Raw genomic sequence first — 7,956 nt, forward strand, 5'->3', positions numbered from 1 at the left:
CAGAAATGTGAACAGCTACACTCTCAGGTGCAGTGGATAGAGGGAGGGACACAATAGGCAGTAAAGCCAGAACTTCAGCCCAGGTCTCTGTGAGTCTGAACTCCATGAATCCACTGCTTGGGATTAAAAGGTTTAGATTCCAGATTTCTGTCCCTTGAAAGAACTCGGACTTTTACTCTGAACTATATTTAAAGAATAAATGTGTTATTCTTTGAGAAAGGCTTTAAGTACCAAGATGCAGGTGGAGATGAACACAAGTGGACCATTCATCCTGACCCTAAAGTTACCTACTGTGGGAACTCAAATACATGAACTGTCCAAACTGGTCCTGTAGCCTAGCTTCAGACTTACTCAAGATCTAATGAACATTGTCTCAGAACTCCTCAGCTATGTGGGGGTATAAGAGGATTCTCCATCTGTCTTGATTTTGGGAAGTCAGGAAGCCTCTTCTCTGAAAGCAAAGAACACCAACTTACCCTACCCCATTCAGAGATGAAAGGAGGTTGAATTTGCCAATGCCCTGTGAGTTCACTCTTTCCACAATGTTCTTCTTGGCTGATAACCAGTCTGAGGCTTTCTGAAGAAACCCCACATCAAGATTCACTTTCTGAACATTATCTGTCAAAAATAGTCATCCGTCAGTCCCCAGCATCACTAGAGCACACCTCTAATCCAAGCATTCTAGGAGGCAGAGGTAGGGAGATCTTTGTGAGCTTTAGCCTAGCCAAGTCTGCAAAGCAAGTCTAAGACTGCTAAGGCTACACAGATAAACCCTCTCTCAAGAAACAAAAAAGAGAGACAGGGAGAGAGCAGTGGACACATGTTCCCACCCATAACCAGAAACTGGGAGGAGGGGACTATGATCTGCATGTAAGAGTAATAATAAAAGAACTAGTTAATTAATCAATAACTTCTCCTGTGGTGATATTGGTAAGTGTCTATTAGAGTATAATGTAGCACTTTTCATTTCTAAACTGACAAGTAAGGCAGAAATTGAATAGCTGCACATTTCTCCATAAGCCACCCATAAAAGTCAATACTGCCTAGCAGCCTCTGCAACTGCAGGCAGTATTTATTAGGGGTTTTCCTGGGGCCAGCTTTCTGAGGGGACCTATATTGACTCACCTCCAGAGGGGGAATTCAGAATCTTCCCAGGATCAGAACCCTGTACTTTCAAATTACTCAAGGAACTTAAAGCATTATTCAACAGTGATTCTGAGGTGCCAACGATCAGGCCAAAAGTGACAACAAGGCTCACAAATTGGAACATCTTTGGTCCTGACACCTGGATGGTATTGGAGGAATAAGAAAAAAGAAAGAACCTACAGTGAATGCCTGTCATTCTCACATTCCCCTTCCTATAAGACACATGTTTTCTGTTCACAATAGGTAAGAAATAGAGCCAACAGAGATCCCCACATTCAGGAGTGGATTTTTAAAAAGCAAAGTTAAGTGCACAATGGAATTTAATTTAGTCATAAAAGAGGAATGAAATCATGATATTTCAGAAAAAGGATAGAAGTAATTGTGTGTAGTAAAATTAGTCAGATTCAGAAAGCCAAGAATAGCTTATTTCTTGTCTTCTGCAAATGACATTTAAATGTAGATATGAAGATAGAAAGAAATAAAGATAGATAGCAAAATAATAGATAGACTGACAGGTAGATAGATGATACTATATGTCCAAAATTGTTGAATGTGAGGGGCATAAATATTTTTACAATGTGAGAAGAGAAGAAATCTTAAGGGAAGAGGACAAGGGAAAGGGTGGAAAGAAAAATTAAATAATGCATGACATGAGAGCAAAAGGAAGGAGGCAGAAATTAACAAGAGGTGGGGTAGGGAAGGACATTAGGTGAGGGAGAGGAATATGAACTAAGTCTGTAGGACAATGCCCCAGTGAAACACACTACTTTCTATGGTGAATTTAAAAATCATAAAGATAACTCAATAGAATAATAACTTAGGAAAATGCACAAGCAAGGTGGGGAAAGTAGGGAAAGTTTAGATATACAGCCACAGAGTGGAGGAGTCAGACTGAGAAAGCCAAGCTGACTCCAGCCTATGCTGCTTGTGTTCAGAACCTTTGAGTTCGCTGCCTTCTCTGTTTGAAACTTATTTCCTCTTCTCTTTGCCATGTAATCTGTTCTTTTGCTTCAGTGAAACTTCACACCTTCCAGCCAGTCAGCTTCAGACCCCTTCACAGACCAGTTCTAGATTCCCCACTGACTTTGTCCACTAAGCCTGGGGCCACACTGTCCTTAGGGAACTGCAATGACTTGTGTCACTGTTGAATCTAGACTCCATTCAGAAGCCTTTATTTATGCACTAAGACAAATCATTGGTGAATAAAATCTTCACAGTATACAGAACCCACCTGAATCTAGGTTTTTGTCAGTCTGACACAATATCATCTATGTCTACAAGCTTGTTAGAGTCAAAACTTCCCTGACCAAACAGCACCTTGCATCTGATCTTTCCCCCAAAGCATCCTGAAGACTCTTATATAAGAGTCACATTGGGGGAGCCCGCACTCACTGATTTGGAGAAAGATGCAAACAAAATCCTTGCTTCTCTGCACGATCTCCAGTAATCTTGCTGAGACAGTGTCCCTTATATATTGTGTTGACAGGACGAGATGAAAGTCCCATTCCCAAGACATCCTTAGGAGACTCCAAAGAAAATACTTAATATTAGCCAAGATATTCTAATTCAAATGTCACCCAGGAAGCTTGAATGATAGCGATGGACCTCGTGCCAAAACTAAAGCCCCAAGTTTTCAAACCTGAGGCTGCCAGTAAGGGCTTATTTCACTATGTCCTGGGAAGAAGACTCAGAGTGAATTGATGGAAGAATGTTTTGTTGGAATGGATAATAGTGTTTCTGTGTATCCAAGAGCCCTAATCACCTCTCCTTGACAGAGTCAGGCTAAGTAAGGAGAGCTATGAGTGGGCAGTCATTCTGTACCTCCCATATTGCTGGCTAAAACATCTGTATTTTGAACCATTTTCCTAAATAATCTTGTTTAATGCTCCTCCTAGGCTATTATTGCCCAGAGTAGAAAATTCCAGCCACAGTAAAATACAAGGAGAAAAAGCAAGTGGATTCATGGCCACTGTGCTGTCGAGGGTTAGTGTTTCTCCCTTATGGAGACAGCATGGCTGGTTCAATGGTTCCCATCCTTTCTACTTACACATCAGCCATGTTTACAGTGTGATCATGTGACCCACAAATTACCATTGGTCAGGAGGCAGATGATGTATGAATTCACAAGCCAAGATAGCTGTGATCTGAATGGAGGAATCCAGCTTCCCTGTTTTAAGAATAAACCATGGAAAGCAACTGAAAAACCTACCCAACATTTCTTAAGAGAGAAAAGGGGTGGGCTGGAGAGATGGCTCAGTGGTTAAAAGCACCGTCTACTCTTCTAGAGGTCCTGAGTTCAATTCCCAGCAACCACATGGTGGCTCATAATCATCTATCGTGACATCTGGTTCCCTCTTCTGGTGTGCAGGTGTACATGCATGCAAAACACGGTATATGTAATCCAGAAATAAATCTTTTTTTTTAAAGAGATAGGGCATCATTTTTTTATGGTTTCCTCAGGTTAATTTGGAGTGAATAATACCTTTGTAGGAGCCCAAATGAAATTAGAGAAAATGGTTAAATAATCTAGGAATAGCATTTGTCATCCAGTTTCTAAAGGCTGAGAAATTGCAGGCTTAACCAGACTCCGGTGGGGGAAATGCAGGACCAATTGAGATCGCTTTCTTTAAATCTACCCTGGGAGCTGTCCTGTTCTGATGAACAACTTAAGCACTTGGGGCTGGAACATGAAGGATGCAGGATGTCAGCATCCAGCATATTGAAAGGAATGAATCCTGTCAGCTGGGACCCAGCATCAGTGTCATCCTAGGTGTAACAGATAGATATGACTCTAAAGATGGATAAAGTAAAAGAATTAGGTATGGTGTTTAAAAAACATCAGAGATATACAGAATATGGCATTTTTAAATGTTTTTATTATTTTAAAGAATCATTTGCAGTGAGAAAGTTTAACTTCTAGCAACACCCAACCAACCCCAAAGAAGATAATGGGCATCAAAGAACCTCCTTTTGGAGATGGCTTCAAATGTGCAAACAAGCCACCGGGCAAATGTCCCTGTTTCTACCAACAGACAGAGTTCTGCCTAAAATTGGGCAAACCTGCATGCAGGCAGAGTCGATGGCCAAACTCTCTCAAGACAAGGTAACAGGGTAAGCAAGTCTTCAATAGTTCCTCCCTCACAAATATGTCTGTCAGGTATATTGTGCTAGAAAGCTGAAGATATTCTTTCAGTGTAATGGAGAATTCTGGGTGACTGTTCAGGCAGCAAACTGACTCTGTCATTTTTCATCTGGGAATCTGCCAACCTGCACTCCTTGTTTACTCAGGTGATTAGTTTTATTTGTTCTCCAGTCTCTGGTGGGGTTGAATCCCAGATAGTTTAGCTCTACAACTAAGCGTAGTTGTTTAGAGATTAAGATGGTTTTAGCTCTAGATAGATGGTTTAAGTTAATAATAATGAGATATGATAGATAGTGATTTACATTCAGAATTTTAGACTCACCAAGATAGGAAAGATGTTTTCTACAAAGCTACCCAATCCAGGTAACCAAAACACTATGAATGTAACATTTATATAATTTCTGATATTTTGGGATTCTTCTCGTAGTAGGTATTTTATTGCATATACGTGTGATGATATAAATCTACATGTAAGATTTTAATGAAAAGATTTTAAACCTAAAGTGATGAAAATGAGAGAAGCTTTAAAATAGAAAAATAAATCATTCAAAGAAACACAGGAAAATGCATTCAAACAGATGAAGGAATTGAGTAAATCCTATAAAGAATTACAGGAAAATTAAATCAAACAGGAGAAAGAAATGAATAAGACTATACAAGACCCAAAGAGGGTATTATAAGCAACAAAGAAAGCGTAAGTTAGGGCAACCTTAGAGATGAGAAGCATAGGGAAGAGAACAGGATCCACAGAAACAAGCCATGCCAACTGAATACAAGAGATGAAAGAGAGAATCTCAAGTGTGGAAGATATGACAGAAGTTATCAACACATCAATCAAAGAAAACATTAAAAATAAAATGTTCCTAACACAAAACCCCCAAAAAATCTGCGATGTAAAAACAGGATCCATCATTCTGCTGCATACAAGAAATACAACCCAGCAGTAAAGATAAACATTACCTCAGAGTACAGGATTGGAAAACAGCATTCCAATCAAATGGACCCAAGAAGCAAGCTGGCATAGCCATTCTAGTATCTCATAATATGAACTTTCCACCAAAACTAATCAAAAGAGATGGGGAAGGTCACTACATCCTCATCAAAGGAAAATTACATCAAGATGATGTCTCAATTCTGAACATTTATGCCCCAAATGCAGGAGCACCAAATTTGTAAAAGAAATATTACAGAAGCTTAAGCCACAGATCAAACCCCACACATTAACAGTGGGAGACTTCAACACTCCCTCTCTCACCAATAGACAGATCATCAAGACAGAAACTAAATGAAGAAACAAGAAAAATAATATATCATCACACCAGTGGACCTAAGTGATATGTACAGAACATTTCACCCAAATACAAAAGACTACATCTTCTTTTCAGCACCGCATGGAACTTTCTCCAAATTTGTCTACATACTTGGTCACAAAGCAAACCTCAACAGATACAAGAAAATGGAAATAATCCCTTGCATGTTATCAGACCACCATAGAATAAAGATGGAAATCCACAAGAAAAGAAACAACTGAAAGGCTACAAACTCATGGAAACAGAACAGTGACATCTGGGTAAGGGATGAAATAAAAAGAGGAATTTAAAACTTCCTAGAATTCAGTGAAACTGCAGACACAACATACCTATATTCATGAGATACAATGAAAGCTGTGCTAACAGGAAAGTTCATAACACTAGGTACCTTTAGAAAGAAACTGGAGAGATCCCATACTAGCAATGTAACAGCACATCTGTAAGTTCTAGAACAAAAAGAAGCAGACTCACCAAAGAGGAGTAGATGGCTGCAAATCATGAAACTCAGGGCTGAAATCAATAAATTGGAAACAAAGAAAACAATTCAAGGAATCTACAAAACCAAGAGCTGGTTCTTTGAGAAAATCAACAAGATTGACAAACCTTTAGTCAAACTAACTAAGAGGCAGAGGAAGAGTATTGAAATCAAAAGACTCAGAAATGAAAAGGGGGACATAACAACAGACAATGAGGAAATCCAAAGAATCATCAGGTCTTACTTCAAAAGCCTCTATGCCACAAAATTTGAAAACCTAAATGAAATGGCCAATTTTCTTGATAACTACCAACTACAAAAATTAAATCAAGATCAGGTAAACAAATTGACTAGTTCTATCACACCTAGGGAAATAGAGACAGTCATCACAAGTCTCCCAACAAAATAAAAAAGGCCCAGCACTAGAAGGATTCAGCCAGAATTCTACCAACCAGATGTTCAGAGAAGAGCTAATACCAATTCTCTTGAAACTATTCCATGAATAGAAACAGAAGGAACATTACCAAACTCAATCTATGAGGCCACAGTCACCTTAACACCTAAACTACAGAAAGACATGACAAAGAAAGAAAATTTCAGACCAATTTCGCTTATGAACATTAATGTGAAAATGTTCAGTAAAATACTCACAAACTGAATTTAAGAACACTTCAAAACTATCATTCACCATGACAAATAGCCTTCATCCAAGGAATATGGGGGTGTTTCAATATACAAAAATGCATCAACATAATTTAATCATATAAACAAACTGAAAGAAACAACCACATAATCATCTCCTTAGATGTCGAAAAAGCATTTGACAAAATCCAACACCCATTCATGTTCAAAGTCCTAGAGAGAGCAGGGATACAAGGCACATACTTCAACATAATAAAGGCACTTTACAGCAAGCCTATAGCCAACATTACATTAAATGGAGAGAAGCCTAAATCAATTCCACTGAGATCATGTAGAAGACAAGGCTGTCTACTCGTTCTGCATCTCTTCCATATAGTACTTGAAGTCCTAGCTAGAGCAATAAGACCACTAAAGGAGATCAAGGGGATACAAATCAGAAAAGAAGAAGCACAATTATCACTACTTGCAGATAATATGATAGTAAACATAAGTGACCCAAAAAATTCTATCAAGGAACTCCTACAGCTGATAAACACCTTCAGCAAAGTGACTGGATACAAAATCAACTCAAAAAAAAATCAGTAGCCCTCCTATATACAAGTGAGAAAGAGTCTGAGAAAGAAGTTAGGGAAACTACACCCTTCACAATAGCCACAAATAATATAAAGTATATTGATGTAGCTCTAACCAAGAAAGTGAAAGGTTTGTATGAAAAAAAACTTCAAATCTCCGAAGAAAGAATTTGAAGAAGAATCCAGAAGATTAAAAGATATCCCATGCTTGTGTATTGGGAGAATTAACATAGTAAAATGACCATCTTACCAAAAGCAATGTACAGATTCAATGCATTCTCATCAAAATACCCAGACAATTCTTCACTGACCTTGAAAGGTCAGTTCTCAACTTCATAGGGAAAAACAAGAACCAATGTAGCTAAAATAAATCTGTGCAATAAAAGATCTTCTGGAGGAATCTCCACCCCCTATCCCAAGCTGTACTGTACAGCAACAGTAATAAAAACAGCATAGTACCCACATAGAAACAAGCTGGCTCACCAACAGAATCAAATCAAAGACTCATCAATAAACACATATACCTATGGACACTTGATATTTGGCAAAGAAACCAACTCCATACATGGGAAAAAATAGCATCTTCAACAAATGGTGCTAGTCTAACTGGATGGCTACATGTAGTAAAATGAATATAGATCCATATCTATCACCCTGCACAAAACTGAA

Source organism: Acomys minous (genome assembly GCF_964271855.1).
Source record: "Acomys minous genome assembly, chromosome: 3".
Classification (NCBI taxonomy): Eukaryota; Metazoa; Chordata; class Mammalia; order Rodentia; family Muridae; genus Acomys; species Acomys minous.